This window comes from Meleagris gallopavo, chromosome 5 (assembly GCF_905368555.1).
Source record: "Meleagris gallopavo chromosome 5, MGAL_WU_HG_1.1, whole genome shotgun sequence".
Taxonomy (NCBI): domain Eukaryota; kingdom Metazoa; phylum Chordata; class Aves; order Galliformes; family Phasianidae; genus Meleagris; species Meleagris gallopavo.
Window position 1 is genome coordinate 31,002,713 of NC_139408.1, and position 18,510 is coordinate 31,021,222.

The 18,510-nt window shown below is 39.2% G+C and overlaps 1 protein-coding gene across 24 annotated transcripts in view; it reads left to right on the forward strand.

Moving 5' to 3' along the window:
- LOC104911154 (uncharacterized) overlaps window positions 1–18,510 on the forward strand; it is a 143,570-nt gene that overhangs the window by 21,758 nt on the left and 103,302 nt on the right. The gene's annotated exons all lie outside the window — the stretch shown is intronic.

Consider the following 18,510-nt stretch of genomic DNA (forward strand, 5'->3'; position numbering starts at 1 on the left):
CTACATGGTCATGAAATCTCTTCTATGCTAAGCACACATATGCATATATAGGCTTGGAAGCCTATATATATAGGCAGTGGAAGCTTATCTCAGCTCCTGGAGCTAATGCCAGTGCCTTTGTTGTTCTGCTTACATAGCTCAGAACTATGCTGATAAAGACTCAGGACAGATGTAAATTTGATGGATGAAATGCTGTTTTCTCTAATAATCTAAATTGAAATGTTTATTTTTATTCCACATTTATTACATAGTCTTCTAGTACATTCTATAGGCAATAGGCTCCCTCATCCTTCTAAATGGCTGTAAATAGTTGTCTGGCTCCCTGCATACACAAGTCTTTGTGCACTAGTATTTTTGAAAGTAGGGTTGCTATTGGCTGTTTTTAAACCTCAATAACTTAAGCACAGAGAGAAATCTGTTGTGGTTAGTGAAGCTCCTATACTGCAGAAAGCCTGAGAGGTTATACTACCAAAAGTGTTATGAAATCCTAGTCCTATTTTTATATTTTTCTCACACATACTCTACAAGCCACTCAGAGAGAAAGGCTGAGTGAGGTAGTTCTTATCTCTGGATAAAGGCGGCTTTTCTCATGGACTTCCTTTATTCATAGTTACTAAAGTAGCCTTAAATCTGACTCCATAAAAAGCCAACCCAGGGCAACCTCCCCCCAGTAATGCCAGGGTAGGCAATTAAGCAATTAACACATGATTGTTTGCAGCTCTCAGCACGTGGTTGATACTAAAGCAGGCCATGGATCTTAAGGAGAAGGACTTTTACAAGGAAGACTTCTTTCTCCCTGCAGTGCTAGTAAACAGCCTGGAAGCTCAGCAGGTAATTGGCTTTAAAGGTCAAGAGGAAATCCTCCCTAGGCTTCCTGCTGCTGAGCAGCTTCCATTTGACCTTTGCTCTGAGGTAGGCATAGCCTGCAGGGGCTAATGTGGCCAGCACTGGCCTTCTCAGCTGAATTCTGTGGTTTGGCTATGATATGCACACCTTTGATGAGGTTCTTTTGAGCTGCTCATGCTTCTACAATGGCATCTGAGGTGGTGCTTTTGGTTAGGATTTGGGTAAGCTGGGTGTGAAATCTCCTCTAAGTTGTAGGCTAGCATTGCCAGCTGGCCAAGGGAAGGGATTGTTGTCTTCTTTACGTTGGTGTGCGCTCACCTTAAGCTTTGCGTGCAGTTTTGGGCACCACATTACAACAGGGCCACAAGGCTATTAGAGAGCATTTAAAGGAGGGCTACAAAGATGGTGCAGGGTTGGGAGGGCAAGATGTATAGGAATCGCTGAGGTCCTTTGTTCAGCCTGGAGCAGACCAGGCTGTAGGCTTATGGTGGCTTATACCTCCTCACAAGGGGAGCAGAGGGGCAGTACTGAGCTCTGCTCTCTGGTGATGTGACAGGAACCAAGGGAATGGCATGGAACTGTGTTGGGGAGGGTGGGAGGATGGTTAGGTTGGATATTAGGGGAAGGTTCTTCACCAGGAGGTGGATGGGCTGATGGGCACTAGAACAGGCACCCCTGGGCAGTGGGTAAGGTGGATTGAGCTACAGGATTTCTAGAAGTGTTAGGGCAACTCCCTCAGAAACTTTGGTTGTGGTTGTTTGTTTGTTTTTTGTAGTGGTCTTGTGGGGACCCAGAAATTGAAGTCCCCTTCCAGCTTGGGATTTCTATGGTCCTACAATTCTACAGATGTTGTGTGGGCCAGCCTGAAGGCAGTCTCTTTACTATTGCAGTACTCATGGAAATGAGGTGCATGTACTCTCCATGATACTGCACTTGAAGTGTTCACCAGATCAGCAAACATGAGGAATGATATGTGTGAGCCAAAACGTAAGGGCTTTTCCTTTTCTTACCTGGGTTAAAGTTATAAAATTTCATGCTGAGAATGAACTCTTTTGCTGTTAGCATGTGTGGAAAGGGCTTGTTGCAGGCCGTGTTGCTGGGATTTATTGATGCATTCAGATCTTTGTTTCTCCTGAAGTTTAAAAATAGTAATCTGAGAATCAGCCTGTGACTTGTGATTTGCACCTCTAATAAAGACTGACGGGTACTGATTAAATTTTTTTCTTGGCAAGGTTTAATTTGTGACTACTTTCAAATTATGAATATTAAGACATCTTGAGGTGCACCAATAGTGCTTTGCATCCTAAAGAACCTCTTATGTTGATCTTTCTAGGAACACAACATTTCTTCTAGATAAAGCTACATCAAAAACTGTTACGTGGCATGCAATATTATTCATACCACTAAAGTACTGCATCTAAGAACACTTCTGGTTTAGCTAATAGAATATTGGTTCATCACTGTTATTTCTTAGTATCTGCTGTACTTTTCGTGGCATACAATATTATTCTCAAATGAATAATGTTATTTGAGTACTAGAATATCAGTATGGCATTTAGAGAAACTATGGAAGCATTTTTCCATTCTTTTTCTTTCCCAGATGAGTACTGGAATATTGGAGAGGTGGAATTAAGGCATAGTTTCTATTGTTTATATTTTATTTACTTCAGAAGTATGGTTTGGATTACATACAATGCTGTAGAAAATACTGGTGTTTATAATTTTGAAATTAATTCGTAAGTATAATATAGAGTATATTTCTAATTCTTGGAGTTACATGGAAGATACCTGTCCTTCCATATTGAAAGCAGGAAGAAAATAAAATGGGGGAAAAAATGGTATTACTGATGACAGTGGAAAGGCTTTCAGTAACTCGAGTGAGCTATGGAACAGACTTAGTATTCTGGCTGAAGATGAAGTATCTTCTCATTTCCAACCCTAGCAGCCTCCTTTTTGTGACATTTGGTAATGCCAGAACTTACATTAAAAATTATTCTTTGAGTCCTAGTGGAAGTGAGTTTGTTGGTTTTGGCTATGAGTATCTATAGTATGGACTCTCTTTTTTCATTAACACTGACTTGTCACTCTTCACATTAAATTCTACATGGTGTTCTTACTACTTTCTGTGCACTTTAATGCTGCAGTTGATTTTCTAGGGAATGTTTTTGGAACAGGGATTTTGTAATAGGTAAGTTTACTGTCCAAAAAAGTACTCAAATGTTCTGTTGTATTACATGCATTTAACTGTGAGTTTCCACCTACATCCAAGTAAAACCTCGATAGAATTACTTAGCAAAACTATCTTGCAATTCCTGAGTAGTGCCTTGGTGTATATATTACATAGACTAGCTTATTCAGTCATCCAAAATACAGCAAAACTGTATAAAATATACAAGAATCAGAAGAAAAATTGCGTTTGAAACTCCTAACTTTCATTAACTTACAAAAAACTGGTTTTATTCTCAATAGAATGACTCATTTATTTATTTGCCCATCATTCTTTACTTTCAGAGATGCCTATCCAACTGCATCAAGTCTTCAAGAGAATTTTTGCTTACCCTTACGTAACTTGCAGCTTTCTTCCCTTGTGTGAATTTGTGTATTGTGGGATCCTACCTGCATGATATATGCTTTTATTTGGTCTGAATTATGTTAATCTTGGGCTGCTCTTGCTTTTAATGATATTTTTGTAACTTTGAGGTCTCAACATATGGCTACTCACGTCTGCCACATTCATGTTCTTGTCATAAAGCAATAGAACAAGCTTGCCATTCCCAAGTGGACTGATCAAAGGCACTTACTGTAAGCAGGAACATTTTTTGCTTCATTGCTTCTGTTGTTGAAGCACTCAGATAATGTTTAAATTTTTTTCAAGGTTATCCTGAGAATTTCTGAAAGCCTGGCCCATCCTCTATTTCAAGTTAGGCAACTCAGGCATAAAGTGCATCCATTTTGGATTACTGCTGAAAGCTTGGCTACTGGTTTAAAATTGAACCAGTGCTTCATTTTTAGGGCTAGTTATAAATGTGCTAAATATAGGTCAGTTCAAAAGATTCTGGAAAGTCTCTGACAGTCACTTAATGGGAAGTTTGAATGCTTCTATCTAGAAATTAGGCTGCTAAGTTAAGCTTCTTGAATAGATGGTTAGATTGCCTCAGGCAGAAAAAAAGCTTGCCCTACTTCTCTGCTTTTGGAATCACCAGCATAAAAATGTCCTCTATAAGGTAGCTGAACATGCTACCTCTTCATAGCTGCTCAACAGGCAAACTGTTGTTGGGGTTGCTATAAGGATTTAATTTAAATATCTGATGCAATTATTTTAGAATCATAGAATTGCTCAGGTTGGAAAAGACCTTCAAGATCATTGAGTCCAACCACAACCTAACCGTACTACCCTACCAACCCTCTGTTAAATCATGTCCCTGAGCACCACATCCAAATGGTTTTTAAACACATTCAGAGATGGTGACTCAGCCACCTTCCTGGGGAGCCTATTCCAGTGCTTAACAACTCTTTCTGTAAAGAAGTTTTTCCTGATATCCAACCTAAACTTACCCTGGCACAACTTGAGGTCGTTTCCCCTCGTCCTGTCACCAGTGAGAAGAGACCAACCCCGCTCTTGCTGTAAGCACCTTTCAGGTATTGAAAGAGAGCAATAAGGTCTTCCTAACACTCTCTTCACATTTAGTGATGTGAAGTTGTCTTATGCAGTGTTTGGGTGCTGTGGTTGATTCCAACTGCTGGTGGGAACTGTGTTCCAGGGAACAAATAAAGTTCTGTTTGCCATGCTGACCAGCTGCATGCAGGGAAGCACCTCCAGCAGTCTTTCAGCTCTTGCACCTGCACTTACTGAGATGCTGGAGGAGCTTAGGATGCAAGTCACAACTGCTGTGTGGGCTGTGGCTGAGACATGGTTCTCCTGTAGTTAGTGACATAAGTCATTTCCTGCCTATTTGTTTTGCCTCACTAGAATCCTGAGTACTGTGCATGCTCCTATGGAGCAGATACAGGCACCCGCTGTGATGCCAAGTTGCAGCCTTAAGTGATAAAACACTAAAGCATCATGTTTATATGGGAAATTGTGCTTCATGGAAAGGAAAGCTGTGGGTAGTTGTGAAACCTACAAGAAAGCAAGTAGGATTAACAGCCAGACAATATAGCTCTATGTGGTTGTCTTAGCTATATTTTTTTTATGGTCATAACTATAACTTTTATTGAAATAGCAGTAAAATATACTAAACTCACTTTAACAATTTCTCACTTCACTCCTACGTTCAGCTACAACATTAACTTGTTTTGTTAGCTGCTCTCAACCTCTGGGCTATGCTTTTTTTTTTTTGTTGTTTTTTGTTGTCTTTTTTTCAAGATGCATTTAAGAAATTTATGCATGCAAATTCTGATGTGCAGGAAGAAAGACAATATTACCATAAAATAAGAATGTTACTGCACCTGCATGACTATTATTCAAAATATTTTCTTGCATTTGATTTACAGTTGACTTGATCTGAAAATCTGAATCTGGAAGGAAGGGTTACAAAAAAATGTCCCAGAACTTAGAGAAGAGCAACTTACATGGAAAGTAAAAACAAGTTTCCTACTGGGTTTCCCACATGTAACATGGCAGCTAACTAAACACAGATATGTTCTTTGCATTTTTGGATGGCTTTTCTGCCCCTTCTCTACAATTCTTGACATGTGAAAGGAACATGGAATGTATGCTAATACAGGCTTTCTTTCTGTTGGTTTGCTTACTCCTCAGTGCAGAGCATTGTTTGTAGAAAGCTGGAAGATGATCCTTAGAAGAAGGGGAGCTAAGGGGGCTCCTGCTCACCACCCCTACCATGGTGTGTATGTATGCACAATACAACCAGATACTTTTTATATCTTGTAGGGGCAAGAAGAGTTACACTGCTGAACTGCTAAACTCCTCAGGGGAAACTTGTCTGCAGAGTTAAATTACAGTTCTAAGCAGTAATAGTATGAATTAAAATCAGTAGACCAAATTTTCTTTGGTATAATGGGAAATCAGAGTAGCTTTCTATTTGGTTCTGTTACAAAACAATAAGTATGTTTTAAAAAAGTTCCATACATGTTCCCTTCTCTTCCCCCGTGTTATCTCAGCAGTGGCATGTGTCTAGGCATTTCCAAAACTGGGGTGTAGAGTCTTTCTGAACTCTACTGTACATTAGTTTCTGCACCCGTAAATTGACTCTAGGGTCATCCAGGGGATAATTTAGCCTTAAATACAGAGTTGCGCTAAAAATGCCTTTTGGCCCTCACTCATCCATTTGAGTTGGCTGAAGTCCAGCTGGAACAGAGGAGAAGAGCTGTTTAAGGGCCCTGTTCTTTATGACTTTGTTATCGCATCTCTGGTCTTGCACTTCCAGCTAAGAAGAGGCAAGAATAGGGTCAGTGTAGTGGAACAGATCTCCTCCAGTGATGGAGAAGTGGATACTGGCATTGCATCAGGATATGGGGCAGAGTAAGGTCCAGATTATATCCCAAGGAGAATACAAATGCAGAGAAAAGAATAATTTTCATGAAGTGCTTTATGAAATCTGTGAAGTCACAGTTAATGCTTATAGTCAAATTGCAGTACTGTTTTTTTTTTTAACTCGTTTGTAAGAAAATATGTACATGTCTCCAGCCTAAAGATGTGAAGGGGAAAAGTAACTTGCTAACAGCTGTTTTGGGTTTTCTGTAGGGGTAAGGTAAGTAATAAAGACTAACTGTACACTGACCTATAAATAACATCAGCATTTGGGTCTCTTATATCCTCTGAATATGTAAAGGAATTGCATAATGGGCAGATTAGATTTTTTTTTTGTAATCTGTCTCAAAAAGAAATAGAACCTACATGTATTAGTTTTTATAGAGAATAAGAAGATTGAAAATGTTTGCCAGTTAACTATGTGGCAGAATCAAACTAGAGTCATTGCAGAGTTGAAATGTTCTAGGTTTTTCAAATATACGCATTTTTATGTACAAGTATATTTGATTTGAGCAAAGAAGAAAAACTGTGAAAGCTCAGGGCCTGCTCCTCCCACCCTTCCTCCCCCAAATATTCTAGATTGCAGTGGTTCAGGCATCTGTATAACAGGCATCCCTGCTATACTGGAAAGAAGCCTTCCTCTTTGACCTACTGGATGTTTCTTTTCTGAGGGAGGAGAGGAATTCTTTCCATGCTAAACAGTTTAGCCTCCTCCAGCCACTGACTGCTGCTTAGTGGAGACCAATTGCATGCAATGACTTCTTGGGAGTGCAGCTGTGAGCAAGGCATTCATAGAAATGCAAACCCTGGTATTGTACTGATAGCGTACACAGGAGCTGTGTGAGTGCTGACATTTCACAGAAGTACCTTGCACGGTACCCTCGCTGCCCTGTGGGACACCTGGTGCCACTGCCTCTTCTCTCCTCCTCCTCCTTAGTGCTCCTGACTGACACAGGCAGAAGAAAATGGCAGTGCTGTGTTTGTGGAGAAATGGTAACAGTCCATGAGAGGAAGCATAATTGCCTTTGTCTAGCTTCCTCTGTTCTGAAGCCTAAAAAAAATAGAGACTAGTGAATACGTGGCTGATGCCTACTGAAGATTGGTGCCTACTTCTGCTTTCACTAAATCTGGGGCTAGTTATTTAAAGCATCCTTTGCTTACAAGCTGAAAGTGCATCTTAATTCTGGAACCTCCTCATTACTGATGGGTGAAGTTTCTGAATGCATTTGACAGCTCTCAAGTCAGTGGTATTTGCCAAGACTTCTTAAATATGTAGGACATCAATGTCTTAAGAGCTCACCCAGTTGTGGGTTCAGATTGGATTCCTTTCCCCAGCTCTTATGCCAGGTAACAATGACAGGAGCTGTCTGTGCACCAGAAGGAAAAGTTTTAGAGGGTGGCTGCATTTGGAGAGAGAAGCCCCCGTTAGCAGCTGGAAGCATTGGTGCTGAAAAAGCAATTGCCAGTGTCAAGAACTTTCTTAGCTAAGCACTGCAGCTGGTGGCAATAAATAGCATTCTATTAAAGGAGGATGTTCAGCCCATGACATAAGCGAATACTGTTTCAACCACAAAAAGTAATTTATGGCACTGCATGTGTCTGAAATGGATTTTTTCCGATACATTTTAAAATAAAAATGATAAGATTTCAATGGAGGGAAAGATCTGCATTTTAAATCAAAATGAAACTGAAAGATCAATGAAAAGTGTACTGCTTTTTTAAGTACGCGATGATACATAACATCTTAAGGATGTGCACTGTCACAAAGCACAATTACCTCCATTCCTAAAAATGAAAGATGCTGTTTTCTGACTGTGAATGCTCTCTATATTGCATCAAGCCTAATAATCTTCCATGTCAGTGATAACCCCTCCCTTAACATTTAGACAGAACCGTCATCATCTTCTCTCCTAAGAATGCCAAAATGATGATGCAGAAAGTAGCAAATAACAATATGCTTGGATTGCATAAACATGAATCCTGGAAAAAATCAGCTCCAGTCTCAATGAAGAGCAGGAGGAAAAAAAAGAAGTGGATAATAAAATCATTAGGTTCATTGGACCTGTTGACTTATTTAGTCCACTACAGTAAATAAGTTATTGGTTTTGACATAACCAGTGGTTTATTTGAATATAATACTGCTGCTCTTCATTATATGCTCTGTTCATACCACATGTGATTTCTCTTACATAATTGTTGTGAAGCAGAGTGATTCTACATACTGCATTGTGTCCCACGGGGATGAATGGCATGCAAGTGGTACTGGAAGAAACTGTCTTTTGAGCTTATTCCTACTGACTGCTTTGGGATTTTTTGGGTGTGCTGAATAGAGGGTGATTTCTTCTGCTAACTGAGCATAGGATGGCAAGGTAACTGAATGCATGGATTGTCCTGAAAGGCATTTTAGGTGAGAGTTTCTTCTGAATCGTGAGGACAGTATGTGTGAGAGCCTACAATGAGTAACTTTCGAGGTGTTATTCAGGGTGAAAATGGCTTGTATTATAACGCCAAACAAAGCACACATCTGAAATTCCTTAAGGAAAGAGTCTTTGTATTATTTTTCCATGTGCTTATTAATCCTCTTGTCTTCCTTTTGAGAGAGGTGCTTGTCTGTTTAAGAGATGGTTGATACCTATTTATCAGCGGTAGAGGTTTGTACTCTGGCTGATTCCCACCCCTGCCCTCTTTTCCTGTAGCTGGGTTCCACTGTCATCTAGGAGTTAAGAGGCAGATTCTCGGCTGGTGCACATCAGCACAGTTGTTCTGAAATAAATAGGCATAACTTCAGTGGAGTCACTGAAATCTAAGCTCAGATTCTTAGGTTTTGCAGTGCTTTAAGGCTTAAGATACACACTTCTGTGATACTTTGTTATGCTATAAACAAACACCATGGTTCTGATTTGAATTATAATATCATTCACCCAGAAACCAATAGAGCTCTACTTATTTATACCAGCTGAGAGGATAGCCCAAAGGCTTTTCATGTTGTATGATATAGTCATGGGCTGCAATTGCAACTGCATCCCACCCCCTTATAAACAAGGAAGCAACCCCACTACTGCTGGTGCAATTACTCAGATGCAAAACAGTTGTTGGGAGAACTAGGGATTCAGATCACTGCTGCATTGTTTATTCTGTAGAGAAGTGATGCGTTACGGTTGAAGTTACGGTTGGTTCAGAAAGGCAGCAAAAGTCTGAATTTAGGTATCGCTGTGAACAATTGGGTTGGAATTTGGGAATAAATAAAGGATGGAACACTTAACAAAGTATGTTGAATTGAATATTTCCTGTTAATGATGTGTGCAGTTGCAATGCACTTTGATTCTGATTTGCATTTAAGGCAGGGATGGAGTCCAGCTGCAAAGTCTGGGTCTAGATCTGAATCTCCCAGAGTTCAAGGCTGTTGTGATCAATGGGGTTTATTTGGTTGCATATCCAATTTGAATTGGGAACTTTTATGGTAACTTCAGTCAGATGTGCTTGGGATTCACTGGAATAATAATGCAATAAAATTAGAAATTGGACATATTTGGTATCGGGTAGGGATTTTATTAGTGTTTCAGTTTAAGGTTAAAATGGTGCTCTCTTGCGGTCAGTGTATGTTAATAAGTTAAAGCCAGGGAGTTTATAAACGATTTAAGATCATGGCTTACACATTTTTCAAAGCAAAAGAGCAGCACAAAAGCACAAAGTTAATCTGAATTCTCAAGGCAGTGCATGTGGTGAACAATAGTTTTCCCTTTCCTTTTTCTTTGGTTAAGTTTGGCTAATGCTTTATTTTTCTTCAAGTGCTATAGTGGTAACTGAAGATATCTGCCACATGTGTACAACTTCTGGGATAGGCAATATCAATGATGTAAGGACCTTTGTTAGGAGCAGTAGCAAGGAAATATCTCCAGTCAAATGTTCTGAAGCTGCAGATAACTCATAATGAAGGAACATGGTCTAGCAGGAATTGGGTACTGGAGGAAGAAAAGCACAGTTTTCTACTTAAAAGAGGGGAGGAAAAAAACAATAAAACAGAACTCAGTTAACACTTCTGAATTTATCCTGTAGTATTTAATTCAATATGCTGTCTCATTCAGGACCAGTTACAGGAAAGAGATTTTGAATAGTTGTGACACTTTGTCAACAGGAAAAAAGCAAATCAGTGTTTCCCTTATTCTTATTACCTGCTTTCTTCAGCTAAGCCAGGTTAGTGGCTATGTACAGGATATCAGAGATGATAGTTTCAAGAGAAGATCCATCTTGTATTTCTAGCTAGTGAGAAGGCATCTAATAAGACCCTGCCAGATAAAGAAGATGACAGGTGAAAGATAAAGAAATGCCTAGAGCAGTGAGGTTTGTGAGTACTGTACTCCTTGTGACAAAACTGGAATATTCTACCCAGTGTGGTGGACCAGTACTGAGTTTTCTGTCTGCATGGCTTGATGGTTATTGCTGGGAGGTGCCGGCACTGGGAAAAAACAAAAAAACAAAAAAACAAAAAACCAAACTTGAGAGGACATGCCAAGTCCTGCATCAAATATGAAATTCACAGAAAGAGTATTAAAATGTGATCTTGGTGATTAATTTTGTGCCAGATGGAAAACTACAAGTATTGAAAAAGTAATGTAGAAATTCATATGCCATTAATAGACTACTTCAATACAGAATATTGCACTGTTTGTAGCAGCAGATTAATGTATAACCAGTCATGTCTGGGCTTTCAAACATACTGGAACAGACAGTCCTGTACATAATGGGGAATCTCTATATTATGATTGATGTCCAAGACTTGTGATGTTATAAACTATTGGTTACGTTGTTTTGACAATAGAAAAATTAATGAATGAGACAGATTTGCCTGCAGTGATGAACCGTATCATAAAGAAACATTAAGAAAGACAAAACATTTGGAAATTCTTTCTGAAAAAATAACAGTTTTGCTCTTTTCACGAGGAACAAAAGAAGCCAGAAACATGACAGATTTCATCAAGAGAGCTGTTCACAGATTAAGAGTATATCTGATTCCTTTTTTTTTTTTGTTTTGCTGTGCTAGACTTCACTTCCCAAACTACAGAAGAGTGAAGTGAGTGTTTTCAAGCTCACAGTTTTTTGCTTATGTGGTGAATGTCTCCTTACTGCTAATACTGTTGAATCATGCAAGAACTGCACATGTTAGGGTGAACTCAGAAGGGCTGAACAGAAGGCATACTCAGAAAATGCCATTTAAGATCCATTGTGATTTTGATGTCTGCATGTTAAACCAGCAGGGCCTCCTCAAGTAATGAGCTATGGTAAATGGAGAAACTGGGGTGTTCTGACTGCATTTCAGCATAAAGAGAGTTGAAAGGCAAACAAATGTACAGGAACTAAGGCTTGTGAATCTTTGAATATTGGAGGAACCAGGCTGCTCTATTTTTTTAAATAAGTCTAGTTGGGCTAAGGCATTGAAGAAGCCTGCAGAAATTGGACATCCTGTTGAGTGTCAGGGAAAGGTAGAGAATGAGATCCCCAAAACTTATAGTATTTCTACTTAGAGTATTTCTATTTAACATTTTATAATGTGAAAAGTATTCACTGCTTACGGAAACATCTCCCATTTCATCAGAAACATCAAGTATGTTGCTAGTGAGATGAAAAGTCAGTCTATCTGTTTTCTCTTTTGGTAGCTCTTGTCTTAGTTCTCTTAAAGGTCAGATCTAAAAGGAATTGATCTAGATGCCTTAAACTAAGAACATCATTCTGTCTCATTCTGGTTCCAGAAAGTCATTTTTTCAGGTGTTCGGTGCAAACAGCACCTCGGCTTTTGACATCAGAATTCCCCACAAGCCAAGGTATCTTGACTGTACAATTACCTTGCCTCATCTCATTCAGGCTTCTTTGATGACTAGAATCTTGAAGTTAAAGAAACTTTCCTGTGGGGTTTTGTCTATATGTGACTCAAAAAGCAGACCTACATATGGTGAGTTAATCAATCTTTACTTGAAGTACAGTGATAGCAGCTTCTTCCTTATAGAAAACATATGGGAGCAGAGTGAGTTGCTGTTCCTTCTCTTATACAGTGGCATTTTGGTAAGTGCATTAATATGTATTTGATTTTCTTCATGTGAAGGATAAGGTTAGGTTTGACTGAAGACATACCTGACATAGGACTGTGATTCTCATTCTCTTTCTCTCTTTCTGGCCCATAGTGCTTGGGTTTTCTGCATAAAAATGGCTGTGGGAGACTGACCTTTTTCTTTCTTTTCAAGAAAACAGTAGAAGTGGCACAGAGGGACATAGTTTAAGGGGCATAGGAGTGATCAGTCAACTGTTGGACTATATGATTATAGTGATCTTTACCAACCTTGTAAAAACTCAGACTTGTATCTGTTTACTAGTGGAAAAACTTGTAGGCGCTCAGGCTGTGGTAATTGGCTTAACTATTCCACAGGAATTTTAGTTAAATGATGTTTGGAAAAGATAAGTTAAGCTGTTGTTGACTGCACTAGAAAAGCCCAACTCGTTATTCTTCAAATAATTTCTTGGAATTTACATACTGTATCAGATACCTTGTTACATATTGTTATGTAGTGCTTAGAAACTACAGTCCCTGACTTTCTAAATTAAGTGTGCAACATTCATCACTGAACATTAGTGGTAGCACTGAATTAATTTAGAGAGTTTTGTATAAGGCTTTTTAGAACTGAGAGAGGGCCAAAATATTTTAAGTGCTAAATTCTGTTAACAGTAGTGAATTTCACTGGGCAATCTAAGACACAAATCTGTATGCTGGTTATTTGCAGTTTTCAGATCCAGTGTGTAGCAACCTGACTCTGCCTTGGAGAAAATTGTGTCACAGTACACAAATACGTACAAAAATAGAATGCAAATATTTTGGTTTCTTCTGCATAACGTTGCCTTTGAATGTTTTGGGAAACAAACAAAAAAAACAACTCAAACAAGTGATAAACTAAGAAAGCAAAACACTGAAGTTTTGAAGCACAGCTACACATGGAATCTAGAAGCTGTGGCACTGCCCTTTGTTCTTTACTTCAGAGCAGTCTTTGGCGATAAACTTGATTTTAATGGCTGGTTTTAGCTGTGTCAGTAACAGCAAGAAAAGGAATGCCTTAAATGTTGTAAAATTATTTATGTCAAATGAATAATTTGTCAATCCTTAAATAATAGTAGCAGGACACATGTTATTCACTAAGACTTCACAACATGAGATGTGTATATCTAAACAAATACACAAATACACCTTGAAGTCAAGGGCAGGTATTTAATCTGTTATTGCTGTAACAGGCCTATTATTAGAATTGTACTTGGAGGTTGTTAGCTGTGATCCCCTTCACCTGGTTACCATAGTCCATCTGCTTCATTAGCTGTGAAGTTAAATACCTTCCAAAGCGTGTAACAAGGTAAGAAGCACACCGGGGTCATGTAGCTATTATTAACTCTACTATTCTCAGCTTCAGCATGTGGGCAGTCCAAGACAGGCATCTTCACAAAGTTTATGGGTTTGTACACAATTTGTGGTGAAAATGTTCTCTTAGATTGCTCTGTATAGCCGAATTGTTTGGTCTCAGATAAGGTAACTGGATGTGTAATTTCACACAGTGATTTTATGCTTCAAGCTATAAGCCTAGTGATTTTATGCTTCAAGCTATAAGCCTTTGAAAGTTTCTAGAAGTCTGTCCCAGATGGAATCGCTATTAGGGTTGAAGCCTGCCTGTCTACTGACAACAGCACAGCTGAAAGACAGCATCATACAGTAGTTGTGGACCACATCAGTAATGTGTTCCAGATAGTGTGGCCAGGAAAGCATCCTGAATCCATACAGCTTCAGCTGTATTAAGTATGACTTTACTTCACTTGGAGGAGTAGAACGTGTTTAGCATAAATCAACTGTATAAATCCCAGCTCTCAAACTCAATCAATCTAAAACCTGAGGTAAGCAGTATCTGCTTTTTATTTTTATTTTTGTTACTATCATGCTCGTTGGGCTTTTTATCTTGATATCCAATTAGCCAGAGATAAGAGACTCCTTAAAAAATCACTTCTTGCAATTGAGAGGTCTCTGAATTCATTCTGCCTGAGCTATTTATGTAACAAACCTGGTAGTTTTGCAAGTAGGATATTTTGCAAGTGCTTATCTGATAGTTTACTGCAGGACCTAATAGCCCAGTTTCTATCTTCTCACTTTACACATTAGGCCAGAAGTGGAAGTCCTCCTGACTGTATTTGGTATTAACTGCATCCTTGTAACTCCATTACATTCAGTCAGTGTCATCAATAAAAGTTGTCTGAATCTGAAGGTATTTTGTCAAAGGACTTTCTGGTGATGTTTTCAGGTCTATGTCTGTGTTGGTCTTGGCCACCTAGTGTTTTCCTTAACCTTCGTCTTACAAACTTCAAGTGGTTGGTTTATTGTAAGGATACGTGGAATATGGGAAGAAGTGGAAAAAGTGCATTAAAGGACACTTGCACGTACCTTCATTCCTTGGTTCAGGTCAGCCTTTTCTTAGCTTCCTTAGACAACATTTTGTTTAGCTTTCATATGTCTAGGAATATGGAAGAATGGTGGATCTGTCTTGCAAGCAACTCGACATCAGCATGCATTGTTATTTAAAAATAACACTTTTTTGTCTGATGAGCTCAGTGACTCAAGAAATATGTTTTAAAAGATGAACAGAATCTTAAAACATGCTGTATCAGCCAGAGAACAATTCTGGAACAAATCAGTTGCGTCTCTGAAAGCCGCAAGCTTTTTTTTTTTTTTCCACTTTAATTCAAATAATAGATTATATGTACTTCTGACTAGATAAACAATGGCACACAGGTAACTTTATCAGCTCAAAGATAACTTTTATAACATGACAAACCTCAACATCTTCAGTGTGCTCATCTACCATACAGGTACTTTGTGCCACTCAGACATACCTAAAACTTGCCAGTACCCCGTAATACATATCTCAGGGTGTTTTTGACAAAGACTATATCAGCTAAGTGTTCCTTCTCCAAGCACTGGCTTTTAAATTACATCACCAGAACTTCAGTAATTGTAAATCAGCAAATATGTATGAGTGTTGAAGTTGCTGCAGGAGTACTGATTTACAGCAAAGAAGACCTGGCTCCACAACTTAAGCAGGTATCAAGAATATCTCAGAAGAAAACAGTCCAATCTTGTGGTCAATGGAAATTTCTCCATACATACTTCTCACTTTAGAGAAAGCAGACTAGATGTTGAAATGATTAATTAAAAATATCTCAATTTTTCACATATTGACAAATGGGAAGTATTTAGATGGTGTACAAGTCTAAACTAAATCTATCAAACTGAGGAGTTATATTTTGGTTCTTCTGTCTCTGGACTGCCAAGGCTTGGGCTCAAACCTAAGATTTCATCCCTATGATGGGCCCTTTCCTTTGTTCCTTTTTGATTTTGATTCATATCAAACACACCTTGCCAAAGAATTCAGGAAAATACTTCTTGATATCTTTGAGGAAATATGAGGCCAAGAAATCAGAAAACACTTTGCAGTGTAGCTGTTTTTATTTATAAAAACAGGAAGCCATCACTTAGGGGCTTACTGGGCAAGGGCTGCATAGACAGAGGAAGTCTGTTGTAACATTCTGCTTTAACACCATTAGTGGGTTGGTGGCAATATATTTGCCTGGCTAGCATTTAAAAACATAACTTGCATACATGAATGTTGTGAGGTGTCACAGTTGGCTGCTCTAGAATGCTCTTGGGAGTCCTGCCATGCATGTGGAGGAGCTCCTTGGGGCAGTCCCTGCACTGCAAGAAAGCCTTTGGCCAGGGTGAATGTAGGGGAGAGGGAGGCTGCTGTGTTTCCTCTGTGTGAAACAAGCAGAGCTGTGTTGGGTAGCTGATTCTGAAATAGGAATTGGATTGAACTAGTATAGTAGGGAAGGGTAGGGAAGCAGGTAACAAGATGCATGATACAGTACTTTCTTAAATATATTTCAGTCCTAATTTTATTGTTGATACATGGGGAAAAAATACTGAGTAAAACAAGACTACAGGGGAAGTGTGAAGCAGTTTCATTAGTGAAAGAGCACTGGGGAACACAGCAATTTGGAGCTCATTGTTCAAGCACTAGAAGTTAAGCTTATACTTGCTGCTTATTGTGCTAGTACTTGCTGCTGCACTTACTGTGGCACAAGGATAGCAAAACAGACTGTTGCTGTTAGTAAAAGTCACTGTAACCTTTAGAGGATGCCCGAGAAAGTAGGGTGGGACCTAATTACCTTGCCTACTTTGGAAAAGGTGGCTTGTTAACATGCCAGGACCTCAGCAGAAGACCTAAGGCTGAATGAAGTACAGTCCCTATGTAAGAATAATGGGGGTAATTCTCAGCCACTATAAATCAGCATGATCTCCTGAACGCAGATGCCAGCAGAGCTGCACCAGTTCTCTCAGATCAATCTAGCAATGCAGGGTAGGATAAGAAAGAAACCAGAAACAGACAGTTTCACAGTTGCACAGCTTGTGAAGTGGGGACAGGAAGACTGCAAATGCCATACTAAAGACTGCCTAAAAGGAGTAAATAAAACTCCAAATAGACTCTTCAGTGTTATTTCTTGCAGTCTAAGACATACCTCATCTTAGACAAAATTAAAACTCCCCCTGTTGCTTAAATTCGAGAGAATTTTAATCTGCCTGTAGTTATTACTAGCTTTATTTGAGAAAGTATCTGTCTCTGGTCAAGGAACAAAAAAACTGCTTTGCAAAGTGTTCATGGACAGGGTTGCTTCAGTCTTGGGACAGTGTGGATTAGGTAGATAGGAGACAAATCCCAGTCTGTGACACTTATTATCTCACATTCCTCTGACACGTTTGCTTGTCAGACCAGAAAACACTGAGTTTCCCAGGGCTGTGGCTTGCTGGAGCACAACCCACTCTTACTGTTCTTTACCTCTTCGACTTCCTACTGCAAAACTTACGGAATGGTCAGGCTGAAAAGAAAGCACAGGAAAACTTGTTTTATTGGAAGCCTCCTACATTTTGCAAGGTTGACATCAGCTCATCAGTATAGCTGAGAACTTGGATCAGCAGTAATAGGTTCATGAAAATAGTCAAAACAACTACAGGAACTCAGAGCCTGGAGTTTTGTGGCAAATATGCACTTAAATGAAAGAACTTGTTACTGCTTTGGGCTCCACTTAGCAGATGACTTTCTATTTACATATTTTAAGAAAATGTTTATTTCCCAAACTAGGCTGTAACTCACATGTCTCTGATGTCTGGTATTAGCATTATGACTTTAAAAGTCCCTTTCAACTCTGAGGATTCTAAGAAGATAGAACTCCAAAATGTATTGTAGTGGAAATGGTAAGTCATGGCCTGAAACAGCGATTGAGCACCTGATGGGAAGGCAGGGCCAACCCAGGGAAGCTCAGGTGCATGCAATGCACCTGACTGATGACCAGAAGGGCTGGAGTTAGGATCCACTCCTTCCCAGACCTCATTTTAGGGATTGGCAGTGGAGGGTGTCTCTCTAGAGATCCCTGTATATCTGAGGCCTTCCAAAGGTAAGCAGTTTTTCTTCCTTTGATTTTTGTGTCCACAGCTGCTACATTTGGGCTTGTTAAGACAAGTTAAGACAATAGATTTTTTTCTCTAACCAAATAAGGATGGATTATTAATTTTCTTCAGCATCTCTATCATGTGATTCCTTTTTATTTTTTTTTAAAGAGTAAGTTGGACAGCTCTTTAGGCTGGTCTGTATAGCTGGACTTGTCTCAAGAAGGATAAGGTGCAGATCCACCTGCACCTTATTTTCAAGATCTTTTTTCCTAAAAGTGTTTATTCATTTCTATGTAAAGCAGTGTCAAACACATTGAAGATACTTAAAGTGCATATGGAAACAAACTGACTAGACTCATTCTTATTTTTTTCTGCTTGTTATACAGTTATCTTGTTGAGGCAGAGTACAAAATAGAGAGTGTGATGTGAATGCCTGCTATGGAAAAGCTAAACTGATTTTTTTTTTTGGGGGGGGGGGGGGGAAGGGGAGGGAGGGCTATTTCTATATCTATTTTGTTTTCTGATAACAACAAATCTTGCAATTCCCACAGTAGTCTTCTGCTGAAAATTTCAAAGTGCTTTTAGAAATGCTTGTAACACCTCTGAAGCACTTCTAGCTTCACACTGAAGATAGAGCCCAGAAAAGAACAGT